The following is an 18,155-nucleotide window of genomic DNA, read 5'->3' as shown; positions in this document are numbered from 1 at the left end:
GTTTAGTGTTTTTTTTTGGGTTTTGTTTACACTACCCCATTACTACGAAGAATACCATGCGGCGGGAAAAGTCTCTTCGTGGGGAACCAACTATGTCGTGTCGTATCGTTTTCACCTTATATGTAGAGTGGGTTAACGAAACCTTTAATCATGAACGCGGTGCTGATTTTCGTAGAGGGCAGGATGATTGAAGGTGTAGTACACTTACGTTTATTCATAGTTTAACAATGCAACCTTTTAAGTCTGATCACGTCCAATACTACTACGCATCCGAAGCCAAGCGACATAGACAAAGATTTTACCTTCCCTAGTACGTTTCTTGGTCACTATTGGCCATCTGTTTTGCATCTCTTTGCTAAAGGGAAAGAAAACTACAAATACGATATGCAAGTGTCGAGGAATTTTTTTTTGTGTGTGTGAAAACTGTCGAGGAATCGTGGGCTTCTTGAAAGTTTTGCAAAAAAAAAAGAAAAAAAATGGAAAAATTAGGCGCAGGCTCAAAAAAATAATATTTTCATTATCAGATCCACAATTAATTTTAGATATCGTGACATCCATAATTATTTTCATAACACCGATAATTATATGAAATTATTAAAAATGTTTGCATGACGGATTATGCATCCGCATGACGGGTTATGCATCAGGAGTATAATTGGCAACGCAACTTGGATATAACATATCTAAAAATCGGCGCCTTGGAATTTTACAAATTTTATATCGTTGGAAATCTTTTTAAGAGAGCTACTCAACGAGTACAAACAACAATATCAAATTTTTGTTTTTCACGAAAAAACAGGTGATCTTCATTTTAGGCAAAATTTCGGAAAGTGACTACATAATTATTATGCAGCCACCAAAAAAGATGCATAACGAATTATGCAACCATTTTCTCGACTGCATAACAAAGTTATGCATCTATAACAAGTTATGTAACCATTGTTTTGGTTGATTTTAGTGCGTACATAGAAAAATTGATGCATAATGCAGTATGCATCTATATTTACGTATGTATATCAGGTTATGCATCTATTTTCTCGATGCATAAAAGATTGTGCAACAATTTTCTCGATGCATAATGCATTATGCAGTTATATTTTCGGATGCATAACAGGTTATGCATCCATTTGCACGACTGCATAACATGTTATGTAGATATTATTGTAGGTGCATGACAAGTTATGCAACCTTATTTTTTGTTGGTTTCAACACTAAGAAAAAAATAGCTGCATAACGTGTTATGCAACCGTTTTCTGAACTGCATAACAAGTTATGCAAAAAAAAAAAAAAAAAAGCTGGAAACATAGAATCTTGACACCCTTCTCAATTCACCACAATCACAATTTCGGAGAGATGCTGACTTCATGAGCAATGTAAGAATGGTGCTTAAAACCATTTGCTTTCTTTTTACTGTTATAGGAAATAAGATGCGGCGTCTTTATAACTCATGTAAAAATGAGTAGAGTAAGTGGCGATACGTCCTTTAGCTACTAGTGGACTTCACCAACTTGGAAAACGTTATTTAACAAGGAATAAAAAATTATGTGTTTCACCACTTCATTGTTCTGCCGAGAGAAGTAAGACAGTTCTTTATTCGGTTGACCTTTTTACTGGGAGAAGCTTGAGTGCACATGATAATGAACAACAAAACAGCCTAAGTTAAGCTGCCATCTCTCCATGTTTCCCTGTTTGTTGAGCGTTAAATCAGCAAGTAAGAATACCGAAGACCCATTATTGCAACAAAACAACCTAAGTCACTTTGTGGTCTATTCAGTACAGACATAAATCAGAAAATTCAAAAGCATTAAATTCTTATTTTTCTTCGTTTCTTTATGAATACTACTAAATTGAGTCAGGACTCTTCAATCACATTCACACTTCCCTGGCAACAGTTCTCACCACTTCAGTTATAGCAGCAATTTCATATTTCTTCTCAAATTACTCATATAAATTGTACTTCTGTATCTACTTCCTCTCTTTTCAGTGGGCGTCGAAACACCAACTAGCCAGTGATAAATATCCCCATTGCACAACCATCAAACCATTGCTAGCAGCTGCAAACAACTCAAGCAGAAGTGGTTCAGGCATTTACTCGAAAAGGTTGTATGCTATATTCATCTTGTTGTAGCTTCAACCTTCTATAACTTCCAAACTCACCCAGATTCATTCTCTTGAATTAGCATTACAGTTCAATTTTGTTATACTTATGAAATGTGTCCTAACCCCTTTGGAAAACAAACACCACAACTATAAATTCAACAACACAAAACCCATTCAATGCGTCTATATAATCAGTCACAGTAACGACTTGTTCTAGCTGAAGAACAATCTAAATCTCCTCCAAATCGAATTAACAAAACCCACTAAAATCACTGCAACATATCCCCTTTATAAACACCTTCTAAAATCACTGTTAGGTTGGCGACAAATTGGTCCCAGCAAGAAGAAGTATCGACACCAGAACCTCAGTCTAACCCCCACTAAAGCTTTTGTATCTGTAACTTTTCCATTCGTTACTCAACTAACAACAACTACCAACCAATTTCAATAAAATTTCAGCCCACCAGCAATTCACTCTGTTCTTCCTTCTTCTTCTCAGCTTCAAGGAGAGGTCTGGATCCATGGTGAATACCCGTCGAATAGGGGAGAGGTTTTGTAATGAAAATCAAAATGAAAGAGATACAGATAAGAGAAGACTGTTAAAAAACAAAAAACAAAATTCTAAAAATTCTGGGTCTGCGAAGAAGTTTGACCTAAAAAATGGGTGTGCGCCTGTATTTTTTTGTCCGTGGGTTTCACAGTGTCCAAAATTTGAAAAATTGGTGTGGTAGTAGTTTTCACAAAGAAAAAATATAAAATTTTATGCCAAGATACTGGAAGGTTTTATAAAGATAACTTTTCTTTTAAGCAAAATTTGATAAGATACTAGAGGAGACATCCCGTAATGACATGAGCTTGATAGTAAGTAAATTTTGCACACAATAATCATTGTTTCTAATATTAAAATAAAATCATTTACGATTATTTGTGTTGTAATGACATAGAACTACACAATGACCACGCTACACATCACCACCGTAATAACCACTTGTTACCTCTACCGTACTGCCTCCACCACCTCTCGCCAATAATAACGCCTTTGTCTCCTCCACCACTCCCCAAGATCCACCACCTTTACAACCACTACACCAAACACCTCTATAGTTACCACCAATGATGTTTGATGATATAATTAAGGCTCGTGTTAATTTGTGTAGAGATATTTGTAAAAGGATCTTCAGTTTAGTGTCTAACTAGGATCTAGGTTGTAGAATATGCAGTTAATGTATTAGGATGTAGACTGGACAAAGATTAGTTTGACCGTCTGAATTTTCTACAAAGTGACCTTATAAGTAACCATGTTATAAAACTTAATTGGATTTGTTCATAAATTTGTTGTGCATTGTCTGTAACGAACCACATTATTAAAATCAAAACTCGAAGCACCCTAGTCGAATGGTAATCAACAAAAACTCCCAAGTCAATCTACTGATACACCATTAATTCAAAATATAAATATTGAATTAAATAACAGTTAAATACACAATTTTAATACTTCAACAAAAAAATAAATACATAATTCGAAGTAAAGTGTCGTCAAAATTACATTCAAATTCTCAAATGAAAATCCCAATTCTACGATACCTTCCAAGAAATTGAGAAACTATTTTTTATTGTTGAAGTACAAAAAAAAACCAGCTAAAGAAGCTTTTATAGAAGAACAAACAATATTATCTAAAACTCTCCTTAGAACAGATGGTAGTGAAGTGGAGAATCAAAATAAGGAAGAAACTAAAGGAGGTGATGATGAAGAAGAAGAATTGAGTGAGTGAAGATCAACCAAGAACAACAACCAAAAAATTAACGAAAAAACCTTTTGGAATTGTTAATATCTTATGGAAATTTCTATCAAGAGTTCACTGAAACTCCGTTAAAACCCTAATTACGATTCTTCTTATAATTTATCTTTGTGAGGATTGAGATATGTGTAGTGGATCATGTGAAGATTCAATATAGCAATTACAAGTTTACGACCAAGTACCTAGTTTTTAGGTTCAAACAGTCAGCATCACTCAAATGTTGGTCGAGATCAACTGACACTTTTTAATGGTCTTTGGTTAGTCTACTACGTTAGTGCATCAACTGCATATTCCACGATTCAGCCCTAATTAAGCACTAAATTTATAACGTCCTTTTTACAAAATATCTCATTTGTATACACGTATACAAGGTAACAGGGATATTATCGACTTTTTATTGCATAGGGAAATTAAATCAGTTACTAATATAATAATCACTTATCTTATCTATTAATGAGATTTGTATTCCATTAACACCCTTAGATTTTTTTCAAGAAACAATAGGCTGTAATTATCAATAATGAGTTTCTCTGCTCATCTCACACGAGCTTACCTTTGGGATATTTTGACTTTTGGGTCCCAATAAATGACCAGTGTTGTGTTTGGGCCCCAAAAAATTTCAAATTAGGGATTGGGTCCCTGGAGCAAAGTTGACCGCGTCGATAGTTGCAAAATATGGTTAAATACGAAAATTACCTAATTTAATACTATATTTAAATTTATTTACTAACTTTTCCATTTAATCATCTGTTAACACGTGTATGGTGATGGATTACCCGCGAATAAAGAAATTAATGCAAAATGAGTAAGATAACAATTATTTGGGATCTAAGGTTCTTGGCTTAAAAGAAGATTTAGAGATTTTATGTCTTAATTAATTATTAAAATTCATAAATTGATTGTACAAATAGGTGTAAATGGTTGTTTTGATAATTGTTTGAGGATGAAAGATACTACTGCAATTACGTTTTCTTGCAGTCACAGGAGCAGTGAAGAAGATGAAGGTTGTAAATGCTCAGTAATATCTTCAAAATGGATTTCATTAGTGTTATATTGATTTGAGTTTGGAGATCTTCATCTTCTTTTTCTGATACATATTTGGTCATCATCATCATCACCTAATAACCAAATATTCAAAACCCAAGAAAAAAAGATTTCATCATTAAATTAAATTCTTCATCAACAATAACTTTACCATCATTACCACCTGAAAAAGTGGGGGTCTAACAACCACACCCAATATTTCATTTAGGCAATTGTGTGGAAAAACTCCAATATAATTCCAAGAGAATCAACTAGACAGTCAGACACAATCAATGGAAATATATCCAAGAGTTGTATCTTTGTTTCACAATGTAATCGGCAAATCAAACAAATAGAAATTTGCGAGCCTGCTTATTATGTGAAACAACTTGAACGGTACCAAAGACCAATGTTCAAGTGTCAATCAATTTATATCAACAACCAAAGGTTGGATTACTTTAATTTATGATCTAACGCACAACCTGTATTATTTCAATTATAAAGATAGAACAATATAATGCGGAAACTGAAATAACACAGACACCAGAAATTTTGTTAACGAGGAAACCGCAAATGCAGAAACACCCCGCGACCTACTCCAGATTTGAACACCACAATGTATAAAGCCGCTACAGACACTAGCCTACTACAAGTTAACTTCGAACTGGAATGTAGTTGAGCCTTAACCAATCTCACACTGATTAAGGTACAGCCGCGTTCCTTACGCCTCTGAATCCCAGCAGGAATCTACGCACTTGATTCCCTTAGCTAATCTCACCCACAACTAAGAGTTGTTGCGACCCAAAGTCGAAGACTTGATAAACAAATCTGTCTCACACAGAAAAGTCTATTGAATAGATAAAACTGTCTCCCACATAAATACCTATGAGTTTTGTTCCGTCTTTTGATAAATCAAGGTGAACAGGAACCAATTGATACACCGAACTTACACTACAAAAAATCCTAACAAAGGCCACTAAAATCTCGCACCTACCTCAAAAAATTTGTTTCCAAATGCATCCGGAAAGAGTCAATGACAACTACTAGTTCCTGTATACTTCAGCAACAAATTGATCGCAATTACTACTTTTATTAGATTCCGAATCCGTTAGCAACAAACATATGACAACTACATGAAATATGTTAGTAGCCTGATGCTTTCGGAACTAGGAAAAGGCAACTCCTAGTTCCTAAATACTTCGGCAACAGGTTAATCACAACTACTGCTTGCATTAGTTTCCAAAAACGTCGGCAACAAAGATATGGCAACTAAATAAAACGCGATAGTAGCCTCATATCTAAGCAACTAAAAAACAGAAACCAAGACCACATTAGTTTCCTACATTACGTTTCAGCAACTTAGCTTTGACAATTAACTGATTACCTAGTTGCTCCACCCATTGGAACTAAACGCCAGCAACCTCAAATTGCCAAAGGTTTGAGCAACACAGTAACACCAAAATACATTACATTAATTGTTAAGCCTAATCCGACCACCAAAACTCAACAATCAATAAAAGCAAGCGTGACTCAACCTTCTTCCTTTTTGTCGGGATAGGTTGGTCTAGCGTAGTACTTCAGGCAACCTCAAACAGAGAAGCTCATAGCATTTCTGAAGCATTGTAAAAATATAGTATCAAATTACGATGGAAAGAATCCGGAGATCAATTTTATACAACAAAAACCAAGCCTTTAGTCCCAAGAATAATATATGAATACTCTTGTTTTATTGGATAAGAAAGATACATTTTTCTGATTATGTAATGGAAGTTACAGATCTGTTCATGTCATCCTGAATAAGATGTTCAATACATCCAGGTCTACAAGACGAAAATGAATTGAACTTATTGTATGTCCGGTTAAAAGATGACATGTACTCCAAATTATATAATGAAGTAAATATTTCCTTTTTTTAAATACACCAATCAAAACGGAGGCAATGCCAATTCCAAACAAAATAAAATTGGGAAAATTGGAAAAATGTCCTTATACGGGATGCCATGTTGGAGAACTTCCCCAACGTCAAAAGAGATGGAAAAATGCCTCACTGTTAAAATAGCCAGTTAAGTACACGCGTGTGAATTCCAACGTGCGGTAAAACACACAGAAATACCCAGCGACGTTTAGATCGGCCAAATATGCTTATCATCCGATATACACAGAAATAACTCCTTATCGACTAGATTGATCATTTCCATATTTTTGGCGGCTACAGTTTTAGCATCTCCTCTTTTGGATTCTCATCTATAACAGATACCTCATGCATAACAAAATTAAAGTGCAATCGTTACTACCAAAGCCTGTTTTTGTTTATAATCAGAGTGTCATGCCCACATATTTCACAGTAGATCTTAAGAGAATTATACTGCCCTAGGGTTCTTTATGAACACCGTTAGACGATATCTGAACTGCCTGTTAAAGTATTCAAGGTGATTCAAATGCACACGCACGATGATACATCTCACAATATAATGTAATGACAACCCTTCCCACTACAGTTTCATACTGCTCCATGGAAGTATTAAAGGCAACAAGCAGAAGAACCACACGAAGTATTGGGTTGTAATAACCTGTCATAAAGCAAATTACAAAGTCATTTCAAATAAGTAAACATGGTTACAATATCTTTCATAATGCTAGCCTATACTAAGAAGATTAATATAATGAATTAGGCAACTAGTCATATATTTATAGAAAAAAACCCATGAAAGGACTTTGTGAGTTATGAACCACAACTTTCAGTAGCAAGTCATCAAGTGAGTTAACACTAAAATAAAAACAAAATGGTTCTGAATTACAAACCTTGTTGAATGCTACGAACGCTACTGTCTTCACAAAGAGGCAGAATGGCAGGTCCTAAGTGGCTGATAGGGTATGCATTTATAACCAATGCAGCTAGCTAGTTTAGAGTATTACTTCTGCCACTGAGAACAAAAAACGTAAAACATTAGTGTTTCGAGATCTTTCAAAACAATTAGAGGCTCTAACATTAGTCCCGACTTACACTAGGCCAGAGCTTCAAAAAGGCAACTCAACATGGTAATCTTCACCATACAACTGCTGCTAATAAAACAATGTACCCCTTCAATATGAGACCTGTTATTCTCCCAAACTGCACATCTCTGTGCATAAAAAAAAATTTGATCAACATCAACTTAGTAACCATCAACTTGAATAAAAATTGCCTCAAAAGAACGTAAACAACACTTCAGCAGTTGTTAGATATAAAGATTTGTCAAAAATGTTTCTTACATATCCATTACCCGCTATATTATTTTTCAACTCCCACAATCCATTTCAAATCCAATGTCTCATAAGAGAATCTACGTTCTAGGTCACTTAAGTCATACAATGTATAAGAAAACATAAGAAATTCAATCTGTCTTTACACAAATGGAATGAACCTACACATGATTCTGCATTCGCATAAAACAGAAACAAAAAAATGAACGACACATTTGAAGGTTAGTTCTAGTGTTGGTCTTTGTAAACCAACGCAATCAGGTTATACCTACAGTTATATCTACAGAATTTCAAGTAGTCAAAGTACTTCCTAACATCTACATAATTTCAAGTAGTCAAAGCACTTCCTAACAACAGTTTGCACTGGCACAATTACACAAATCGTAATCAACAATTTATGCTAATGATAGACAATTGGAAATTTCAGTAAAAAATTCATGGCATGAGATGCCAAGTGTACATTAAAAAAATCTTTAAGCATCTAAAATTCTGAACATACCTTGGGGATTGAGCAGCTTTCCGCCAAGGCATGAAAACTTCCCTGGATGCTTGAGGTACTTCACCACTACAGTGAATTCCAATAACAGGTAACAACACCAACACCTAGAGTTCCTAGACACATAAAAATGAACTAAATGCAACACCAACACCAAGGGATGATCCCTGTATCCAGCGATGGATCGAATGCAACTACGGAAGAAGTTTCACACAACAATTTTGTCATGAAGAGAAAAGATTGGTTTAGCAGAACACCCTTGTTCCAGTTACAACTCCCATACCAACAACGACAAAATCTAATGCTTGAGTCACTCCTGTCCTGTCAAGGGGACACTAAGCAAAGCCATATCAACTGGTCGGTAATCCTCTTTCTGAAAATAGCCAAGGCCAAGTGTTAGTCAATCGATAGTTATGCTCCCAATGTTAGGAAGCTACAGCTAAAAAGAGGTAACAAAAGATTAAATTTTAAAACTGAAAGGCAACAAGTGTGAGCACTAGTATACTCTCATAACTATTCATTTTCCCGGACTACCAGATCGACCTATATTCAACCTTTAGATAACTATTAAACCTAAGACAATAGGATCTATAATAAATACAAAAGGAACACCCCAAAAAGAAGCTATTTAACATAAAAAGCACTATAACCCCAAATACGCAATACACGTATCGATCTGATTAGTAGTTATCAAATCAGAAAATAACTTGTATAATCCACAATTCACGAATTCTGTACACTGAAGCTGTAAATTTTCTGGTGGGAACCAAAAGTCAGGTTCAAATTATGAACCAAACAGGCAAACCCCCATGTAAATTAGCTAAATATTGACTCAAGATAGCAATTATAACCTAATAAAATTCTCAAGTTCATCTTCTTACCCTCTTTCAAACATCCTTGTTAAGAATCCAGACTCCATCTGAAACATAAGCATAAATCGAGTTCATCAATATCGAATTAACCAAATCTGAGAGAAACTCTTAGAGTAGTTTTGTCAAACAGATTATAAGCGATTGTAAATAGAGATATGGAATGTCAGAAAACTAACTTGATATGGAACCAATTGTCAGCAGAGAAAAGCATATTCTGTCAAATCTGAGAGAAACTCTTAAGAGTAGTTTAGTTTGAGCTACAGATAGATTCTCAAACATCGAATCCTTCAAACAACCGAAACCCACGCCTAATTCCAACAAAATAAAAAGCCCAATTAACAAATCAATTTCTATCCTTCGATCATTTCTGAGAAACGGGATCCATAAGAAATTTTAGAAACAAAGATGGGAACCGGCAGTAAAGCTTCAAAAAATTCAATCCAAATAAAACGTATTTAAAGTGAATAGAGGAACGTATCAAACTTACTTACCAGGTTAATGGAGTTCAACCGTTACAATTGGATAAATTCTGATTTCCTTCATTAGATAGAAAATCGTAATTTGTAAATGATTTGAATACGAAAACCTTTTATGGGGTAATTCAGAAAACAACATACGGAGCATCAATCTGAAGTCAGGTTCGGTTAAAGATTTTGACTGAGAAATCAAATTATTTTCGGGTTTTTTTTAGGGTTTTTAATGAGAAGAAACCTGGTTGTTATTGGTGATTTTTTTTTGTCGAATAAAAATCATTCAGATTCAAAGTTGGGTTTCGGTTAGGGAGATTAAAAACTAAGAGAAGTTTTGGGTTTTTGATTTTGGAGAGAGAAAATTATAAGCTTAAGCCGAGAAAACGAAGAATAAACAGTATAAGCAAAGATACGTCTAAGGTTCCATGGGAGGGAAAAGAATTTTAGTGAAATTTTTGTTGAAAATTTCGCGGGGTTTAGTGCGCCAAAACTTTGTTATTCCCGCTAATAAAGATTGAAATTGTGAAATATCTTGATTATACGGATCAATGACGTCTCATAGTTCGCTGTCGTCGGATTTGAAAGAGACAAGACCAGATGTAGAAAAATATGCGGAGTGGATTTGATTTTCCGTGGAAAAAATTTTGGTGGGAACTTAGAGAGCCAGATTTTGGTGTTTCTACCCAAAATTATCACCCACCGTCACCCCATGATGTGTCCCATATAAACTAGGGGTGTAAATAATACCCGAAAATACTCGGCCTGCCTGTATCCGCCCGAGCCCGCCTGTACCCGAAGTAGCCCAAAGCCTGTTATGGCCTGTCATGGACCACCCGGCCCGGCCTGGATTAAATTATTGGGCGGTCTCGGGCTTTGCGATTAATTATGATGCCCGACCTGGTGCCCGGCCTGAAAGCCTTCTACGTGCCATTAATCATTTAATATCCTCTTAAAAAGACTTAAAAGTTACAATTTTATAATTGTCAACTTTGTGTCAAGAAAAATAAAATATATAATTGTTTTTACTTATAATTAACCTTTTCAAAACATTAATGGTAATATATTTTCTTATTAGAAAGTTTATTGTACTCTAATTAATTATTTATTATAGGCTAAAATTAAAAATTTGTCACTGTAATTTAAATATAAAATAATACTATCACTTACGATATGCGGTGTTGGAAAGGATATTGTATTTAATACCGTTCATTTGAAAATTTAAACTTAAAAAAAAAAAAAAAAGTAGTGGCTTGTCCGGCCCGATCTGGCCTGCCCATATAAAAAGCGGGCTTTGGGCGGTCTTTGGGTAGCAAATTATCTACTTGTGCCCGGCCTGTCCGGTCTGAATTTGTTTACGGGATCACAAATGTTAAGCCTGGCCTGCCCGGCCTGTCTTAGTTTTTGGGTTGGGCGGCCCGGTCTGCCCGAATTTACACCCCTAATATAAACCCCATCCCGACGTGATGGATCCTTACATAACCGCAGTCGATCCCGAATGGACAACAATGGACCAGTGAGAAAGCGACATGTTACGGGGAATGTTTTGGGGTAAATTACGGAATAGAATGCAGTTTTGGTAAAAATGGACCATAACCTGTTTATAGCTCAGTCGGGATAATTATATCATTTGTAACTAGTAAAATTTTGTTAATACGTCATTGGATAAGATTGATGGATATGAAACTAAGTATTTGGATATTTGGTGAAATCAATGTGGGAATTCTTTTTCCGGCAAGTCCAGATCCTCTCCCACCCATAAACCTAGTTTCACTACTGATAATAAAGAAACCGATGGAATATCCAGATAAACTTGAGGAAGTTCGAGCGACATTGGGTGAGATCGATGAATAATCGAGGAAATTGGTGGAATCCGCGTGAAATCATATGAAATTGAGTAAGATTGATGGATGCACATAAGTCGAATTCAAGACAAGTTTATATAACCAAATTGTGTTCGGTCTAAATGGATGCACATAGAGTTTTACATAAGTAGGTTTTCAGAAAGACTTGTACAACTCTAAAATTTGTTCAAGACAAGTATAGGAATCTATAATTCGTAAAGTAGTTCCTTGGGACGCCCCAAAAAAATACTTATGATAGAACCCGAAAAGAAAGAGAAAATATAAACCTAGCCATCTCTTACTTTCCATACCTTTCTATTACCTTTTTATCTTGGGCTATGTTTATCTTTTAACCTCACTCAAAGAAAACTGAGAATGAGATAAAATTAAGAAAGCCTAACTTAACAAAAAAGAAACATTATATATGAACTCATCAAAATATCGTGAAACTTAGACCGAGAAAAATAACAAAAAAGATGGATTCAGTGTTAAAACCACTTTAGCATTCTCGATCGTCGAATTTCCACTGTAAGTCATCGTCTGTTTTTGAAACCGCCTCAGCACTAACGTTGTCCCTTTGTTTACCTTATAATAAATATTGCTAACGAAAAAACGTTAAATTTAGATAACTTCTTTCCAAATAGCTTTACCAAAGCAACATTAAGGAACTTTTTTTTTCCCCGATCAAGAAATTTCATTCAGAAGTGGTATAATTACAAGAATTAGATGGAAGCCTGACAACAAGCTGGGATCCAATCCCTTTTGAATGAAAACACCAATCCTATGAAAAAGAAAATCCCCCACTATAACATTCACACCATGAATAGCCATATAATTGCGCAATCTTATCAGAAACTTCACTGTATCGCTCCCCAACTCTCCTAAGGTGGTAAAATCCAACACGCCAAATCCGAAACCCTGAGTTGTACACTTCTCTAAATATTTGGTTTTTTCCGACCAACAACACTATCAATTGCTTGACCTGGGACAAAAGTGCGCACCCCCCCCCCCCACCCCCACATGTGAAAGAAGAAATACCAGTGATATCCATACATACATCATGACCACTATCCCAATTGTGCATTAAAATATTAGCAGGTCTTAAAGCCAAGCCGGTGTCTGAGAGGAAACCCAAATCCACCTCTTTCCTAGCTGGGACACCCGCACGATAACAAATATCAGCAAAGGTATCACGAACCATATCGTGTCTGTATTTTAGATCAATCTTGTGAGAGCAATGTAAAGCATGGTCACCAAAAATATCCATCTCCCTGTCACGACTGGAACATGTTTCTCCTTCTTCGAAAAGAGGAATCCCAAGCCCATAACACAAGATATCTCTAAAATGTCGAGGGCCGAGTTTTTGGTTAAGACCATCAATCTGGATGGCCATCAAATAATCTTGTGCATGCTAAAACTCGACCATCAAATAGTTGAGGGACGATTTTTTTCTTTCTTTTGATCGGTAAAGAATTTGATGCTGGCAAGTTTCGGACTCAGGACACTGGTATGATCACCCAGTGATTTTACCACTGTACTACATTGGCACCGACTATTAAGTAACTTTAACCAATTGTGATTAGAAGCAACATACTTTTCATGGACAATGTTTTTCCATAATTTATCGCCTTCAGACACATGTATATCTCCGAAGCCATTTAAGAATGAGAGCCTAATTCATAAGATTCTTTTTTTTTTCTTTTTTTTTCTCAATTCTGTACCACAAATCTTCTTATGCTTACAAATACCTAACCGTTTTACCAAGGGTGTATTCTTATTGTCTTATACATTTCATTTAAGGGGATTTTGATAAAGTACTCCTGCTTTTTGAACCTTTATTAAAGTATCCTGTTTTATTCAGAAATCCCGAATCGGGCTCGACGAACCTGAATCGATCCTGAACCGGGGAGGATAAATCATTGGATGATCCTGAAAGCGGTGTAATGATCCTACCGGATTCGACGAACCTAAAATATGTTGTGTAAGGTCAATTTTCTACCAACCAAAAAACCAAAACACTTGGGAGTGATGAACCCTCATTGGATATGCTTAACGATTTACATAAGGCAGTTACAAGTAAAAATTCATTTGATTTTAAATTGCGTTCATATACATTATAAGCCAATGATAGATATATGATTTCAAACTTAAGTTTTTTTTCTTGTTCATTTATTTTCACACTGTTGCATTCTTGCAAAATGGTTACAATTTTTTTTTTGATTGAAAAAGAACATAAGTTGATTCCAAGTCAAATTTATTCGACTTAAATTTACATTCTTCTCTGGTAATCAGATCACCAGTACCAAAGACCAAAGACCAAAACCCTTTTCCAGTAGCAAGTACCAGGTCGGGTAGGAGACAAAGATCCCGATTGAACATAGTTTTTACCGCATGTCCAAGTCTTGCAGAACTCGTAGTACCAGGTCAGATTACCAGTGCCATCGTCTAATAATTTTACCAAAATAGTCTTTTTTGGGGATTTTTTTTTTTTAACAAAAATGTATCAAATTTTACTATGTCTTCATTATAGTGTGAAGAATGTGTTAAGAAACACGTCCAAGTGAGGATTAGAATACGAAGGATCGTTTTTTTTCTTTACACGTTGTTGTTGATAACCATTGGATGTTTCTCAACCAATCAGGTAGGCGCCGGAGTTAGTATAATCGTACAACCTGCTACACTGTATGGTACCCAAATAGTTATTATCACCCAACCAACCCTAATCTCTTCACTTCCCACTTGTGCTTTGCGCCGCTCTCTGCATCCTCTCTCTTCATCCTCTCTCTAGTAATCCTCTTTTTTATCGAAAGAAATGGGATCTGAAACGAATCCATTGAGAGAATTAGAAGATTCAATTTCATTGCTTCTTTGCAGAGACACATAAGTGAAATCATAGATCCACTGAGGGTTGAGAGTTTATGTAAAAGTGAAGGTAGAGATTCATCGAGGGTCAAATGTAAGTCCAGATTCACTGAGGACAAAGTGGAAACTCTGGTCGAAGTGATGAAGCCGAAAGAGGTTTGAGGGTTTTTGTTGTTGTAGGGATTGTTATAAAGAACTGAAATTATTGGAGTCATTTCGTTTTGTTGTAAAATCCCTCATTCTCAATCCATCAATATGTGCACCGTGGGCATAAATTTGCACCCCCCAAGTTCAGCAATCATACTCATCTTCTTCTCTTTCCCAAGCTCATCAACCCCAATCTCATATGACCTAGAAAACCCCCAAAATCTTTTGCTGCTGCTGCGTTGGAAGAAGTCTTCAATATGATTACCCTAGATTCAAAACAACCCAACTGTTATTCCAAAGAACCCTGCAATTCCACTACCATTAGCATCAACTCCATTTTTTTATACGGATCCATGAAGTCTCCATCTCGATTTGGCAGCGGCTCAGCTGTTTGAAGAATTATTCCCAAAATAGGAAGGAATTTAAGGATGTACAAGAGAGAACACCCTGCTTAAGCTAAGTCTCATTTACTGCTGGTCATTTGATTGGTTTTGATGGGTTATTTAGTGTTACTAACTTATTTTGGTTGGAATTCTTGATTCTGTAGATAAGAAAATGAAGAATGAGGTAGAGCCTTCTGAATCAGTTGCTGAATTTTGCGAGGGATTCCTTGTTAATTATTGCATATCTTCAATGTGTATGTTTGAGATCTCTATTTCTCTACGAGGTAGTGTTTTAGAGATTTACTCTTACTGGTTTTATGTGAATTTTACAACTTTATAAGTATTATGTTATTAGAGTTTTATCTAAACTCACACTAGGAAGTCATGTTTAGTTGAAAGTCATGTTTCCATTCCTTGCACGTATTCCCTTAATTTTCATAATACTAACAAGTTGTTAGTAGTGCTGTTAGTAGTGTTTCTGAAAGGAAAGTGGACCATTAAAGTTGTTAGTGGGACTAGATAATGGTCATTATCTTGAATTGTTTGAAACATGTAATTGTCATTGCAGCATGTAGTTAGTGGGTAGAAATCATGTACTCGAATTTCACCTATATAATGGTGTTCAGATTATGACCTTATGACATCGAATAACGTTGAAACAATGTAGTCTCTCCTAGCATTTTGAGTTTTTCTTTCTCTTTTCCATTTCTCCTAGTTTTTCAACATTGATAATGTTTTATTTATTTATTTTTTTTTTATTTTTTTTTGGGTTCCACTAGATTTATTTTAGAAAATTGTTTGCAGGTTTCAAGTTTTGTTTGGTATACATTCATTTGTTTGGCTATTTACTGTGTCTAGATTTCTTCCATTTAGTTTTGGCGAAATCAGCCTGTTTATCATGTCATTGTTGGCTAGATGGTATCCGGATCTTATTGAAGAAAATCAGCTTTCACCGTGTTTGGCAAGTGCCTGGCAATTGGTGCCGTTAGCTCAAAATTACGATAGTGTTGTTGTAAGTGAAATTGAATGTTGTCTATTGACTCCCATGTAATCTGAGCAATTAATGCAGTATTGAAGTTTTGACTTTCCTTGAAAGAGCCTCCTGTAGAATGTGTAGAATGTTAAAATATCATGTTATATATATATGTTATGAATACACTGCGGAGTTGCTTAAGCTAACAGATGGTGGAGTTTAAATGACAGAAAAAATCAGACAGAGGGACTGTGGCTGTTAAAGCAAAGGAAATTAATCATAGTGCAGGCAACAAAAGTTTTGCCAGCATGGAATATGATTTGGTATGCATTAATTGTATCTCATTCCATCTACTGATGGTTTGTTCGAATTCGTGTTTTATATACCGTGTAGTGTTAACTTACTTGGTTTGTATGCAACTGGTTGCTGCTTCAAAGATTACGGAGAACAAGCCTTGTGATCCGGTGATTTTGTTCTCAGAAACCCATGGTTCTAAAAAATTACCACCGAAATGTCAGGAGATGAAAGTAAGACACACTACAAATATACTTTGAATTTTGTGTCTTAATTAATCTCTGCAACAGTATATAATCATGTATGGCTGTCTGTAATTTATGTAGAAAATAATGGAGGACATGAAAGAAGCAACACTGTGAGGAGAATCTAGTAAAACTCCATCTGACATATATGAAACTGTCTATAATGAACAACGTGGGAGTCTTAACAAACGTCATCGCAAAGCTTCTCACACTCACAAGAGTTTGGATGATTTAAGGGGAAAATAAATACAATTGTTGAACGGAAGAATTGAGTCTCTACAGACAGAAAACATGCTACAAAGAAGAGAAACACGTCGACTTACTGATCTAATGAATAGTTTTTTTTCTAAACATTATCCTTACATGGTTATACCAGATGTATCAGATGATGAAATGGAGGATGATGCGGAGGTCTGTGGGCTAGATGAGGATCTTGATGTGGAAGGTCAAAATGATGAAAACTACATCCGCAACTATCCTGATATGGAGCCCCGAAATGTGGAAGGTGCCATGGATGATGAATGATTTTCTTTATTTGAAAGACTGACATGGAGGATCCCAGTTCGGAGTGGGCCAGCCAGTGATGAATGAATTTCTATTTGATTTTGTTTTGTGTTTTTTTTCTTTCTTGTTTTCTTCTGGTATCAAGATATTAAGGTAGGGAGAATGATAACGTGTAGTATGGGTTTTTGTAGTAAGGTGTTATGACTTTTTATTCTTGGTTTTGGAAATGAAATGCATATTTTATTAATTTGTTTTGTCGATGCATATAATAATCATACAAGAAAAAACAACTACATTTATACAAAAAAATTATTAATTAGAATATGATCAAAAATGGTAATTACCATATTAATTATGATAATTATTTATGAGTTTAATTACGATATTAATTACGATATTAATTACAATATTAATTTAAAAATAAATAAAGATTTTAATTACCATATTAATTACAGTAATTAATTGTGATATTAATTACGGTATCATGCATCCATAAAATCAAAATAATTACATTACGAAATGTTAGTTTTCGTCATAGTTGCGGAATGATTTGGGAACCATACGCCAACTAGTAAATTTAATTGTTTAACGATTCGGTAACTATCAACCAACTTCAACCAACTTCAACTTAATTTCATATACCTATTGTAATTGTGAAATCATAATATTTGGCTACCACCAAATTAACTGCTAAATAATTCCACAACAAGATTTTAATTTAGTTGCCATATTATGTGGCAAGTTACTGACAACTACGATGACTATGTTGTTAATATGTTTGGAAACTCTTGAACAACTGTAAAAATTAATGATTTTAATTAATTGCATTTAACTAAGTAATTTATTTGGCTTCTATAACATAAGTTGCCAAAAAAACCATGGCAACTAGGTATTTTTAGTAGT

General features: G+C 35.1%; 1 long non-coding RNA gene across 1 annotated transcript; it reads right to left on the bottom strand.

The window, feature by feature from the left end:
• Window positions 1–6,665: 6,665 nt before the first annotated feature.
• On the bottom strand, window positions 6,666–10,463 carry LOC113285764. Its single transcript, XR_003328923.1, has 7 exons — window positions 10,025–10,463; window positions 9,710–9,841; window positions 9,543–9,580; window positions 8,665–9,034; window positions 7,927–8,044; window positions 7,725–7,846; window positions 6,666–7,492 (listed from the first exon to the last, which is right to left on the bottom strand). It is a non-coding gene; the product is annotated as an uncharacterized LOC113285764 (long non-coding RNA).
• Window positions 10,464–18,155: the final 7,692 nt, after the last annotated feature.

The sequence above is a fragment of the Papaver somniferum genome, chromosome 6, assembly GCF_003573695.1.
Source record: "Papaver somniferum cultivar HN1 chromosome 6, ASM357369v1, whole genome shotgun sequence".
Classification (NCBI taxonomy): Eukaryota; Viridiplantae; Streptophyta; class Magnoliopsida; order Ranunculales; family Papaveraceae; genus Papaver; species Papaver somniferum.
This window is presented reverse-complemented; position numbering and strand designations above follow the sequence as displayed.